Source organism: Magnolia sinica, chromosome 2 (assembly GCF_029962835.1).
Source record: "Magnolia sinica isolate HGM2019 chromosome 2, MsV1, whole genome shotgun sequence".
Lineage (NCBI taxonomy): Eukaryota > Viridiplantae > Streptophyta > Magnoliopsida > Magnoliales > Magnoliaceae > Magnolia > Magnolia sinica.
This window is the reverse complement of record NC_080574.1, coordinates 114321727-114323927: the sequence shown is the minus strand read 5'-3', so window position 1 is coordinate 114323927 and position 2201 is coordinate 114321727. Positions and strand designations below refer to the sequence as shown.

At 35.5% G+C, this 2201-nt stretch overlaps 1 long non-coding RNA gene across 1 annotated transcript; it reads right to left on the bottom strand.

The window, feature by feature from the left end:
* Positions 1-923: 923 nt before the first annotated feature.
* LOC131237421 (uncharacterized) lies at positions 924-1849 on the bottom strand. The gene is made up of 3 exons (XR_009167233.1): positions 1624-1849; positions 1321-1380; positions 924-1245 (listed from the first exon to the last, which is right to left on the bottom strand). It is a non-coding gene; the product is annotated as an uncharacterized LOC131237421 (long non-coding RNA).
* Positions 1850-2201: the final 352 nt, after the last annotated feature.

Sequence of the window (2201 nt, the reverse complement as noted above, 5' to 3'; positions counted from 1 at the left end):
AGATCTTTGGATGTTGGAATCAATACACAACAGCGTAATGCAATCTGCATTCAGTACAAGAAAAGGGGGCTTTAGCCTCGGTTCAAAACTATGGCTAAAAAGGTTAAAAACTGAGGCTAAACCCTTTAGCCTCAGTTTTACCTCAGTTATCCAAACTGAGGTTGAAACCCCTGTGGCTAAAGGCTTTAGCCTCAGTTTTAGCAACCGAGGCTAAAATGACTTTTATAGCCTTGGTTCTTCAAGTGAAGCTAAAAGAACCCTTTTAGCTTCAGTTTTCTCGAAATGAGGCTAAATCAAAATTTGCCTCAGTTGCCTCCAATTGAAGCTAAATCTATTTTTAACCTCAGTTCTCAACAACCAAGGCTAAAGCCTTTAGCCACAGGAGTTGTAGTCTCAGTTTAGGTAACTGAGACTAAAGATGGATTAAGCCTTTGTTGGCATCAACTGAGGCTAAATTCACTTTTTAACCTCAGTTCTCAACAACTAAGGCTAAATTATTTATTTTAACTCATTAATAAACCCGTGCATAATCATTTATTTTAACCCATTCATAAACCTATGCATAATCAGTCAGATCCACAACATTAGTTACAATATTTTAATGGGTTTTTCCTCTCAAATAAAACCCAAGAAAACCCAATCCCAATCCATAAAATATGAAAAACAGAGAGAAAAGAAAAGGAAAGAAGAAAAACAGAGATGGGTTTTCTCCCTCAGTCCAAGAGACTTGAAATCTAGACACAAACAGAGAAACCATGGAAATAAGATGGAAATCTCTCTCTGAGAAATGTTAGAGGCTTCTATTTAAATATAAGAGAAGCGGCATTTTCTTCCAATTATTTATAGAAGAGAAATGTTAGAGGCTCATTCAACGCTTCTAAAGATAAACAATTATTTATGTAAAAGTGCAGCATAACAGTCTTTCAGCATAATATGAGGCAGGGCAACCATCTGTTAGTTCATTCAACGCTTCTAAAGATAAACAATTATCACTTAGCATTAGATGTTATAGATGCTCCATTTTGAATTTGTGATATAAAATAAAATTGCAAAAACAGCTTTACAGACAGCATGTAGCGAGTTTCTCAACTACATAATTAAATGCAAATAAAAATTACCAGGTACAAAGTAGGCAGGTTTATGTGCAATTTCTCCCACAGTAGAACTTTCTACTTTATCAACCTTCAAAAGCAGATAGATCAAATTGTCCCATGCCATAGAAAGAGTGGTAAACACTTAACACTCCTAAATATATTGCAAATAAGTCTCATAAGCACAAGTGAAATAAAAAAATAAAATTAAAACCATAGCAGAACTGACCTTTTCAACATAATCCAGCATATCCATTGCATATGCAATACCTGCTATATTGTTAACATACTGCTCGAAAACAGGTACCCTAGAGAAACCAATAGATTTCTTAGCTAGAGCTAGGTAATAAGTGTGAACTTATAAGTACAACTTGTAGAATCGTGAGCTAATGAAATACCGTGAAGAGATTAACAAGCAATTAAAATAAAGGCAGCTTGTTAAGGATGCATTGAATGGCAACCCGTAAAATGAATTTCGAAATGAACTCCTAAGAAAGGAAATTTTAGGCAAAGTCACTTCCTTAATGCTTACCTGCAAGATTTGCTTGCGAGAAAGTCTAACGGAGCTCCAAATAAAGTACTAACAACTTTAAAGAAGCCTGAAAGAAATGAGCCCACTATATTTCCCACCGAGTCAATGACTGTGTATGAATATAGCTGCCGGAAAATATACAATTCCAGTCAAACAGGTTCACTTTCTCTTAATCATGTAGTTCTACAAGAGAGAAGAAAGTACAAATTATGGCTCATGTGAAAAGATGCAAATACTATCCTGTACAAAAAAAATTTCGTGTGTCTGTGTGTGTGTCAAATGTGTGGGCGTTAGTGAAATCCTCAACAAAAAAGAACAACTGCAAACCTCAATGGCATCGGTGTTTGTAAATAGAAGAGCTCTTAAGGACTGTTTTAGAAACTCTAATTTCCCAAGTAGAAGTTGCAATTCTTATAGAAATTTAAAGTTGGGATCAATTGAGATTTGCAACTTAACTATATCCAACCAACTCTTAATACTAATTTGCAACTTAACCTACTGGGAACCGTCATGCACCGTAATGTCTTACGGCAGAGCGGGTTCTGAGGAGTTACAAGTTGACCCTGACAACAGCATAT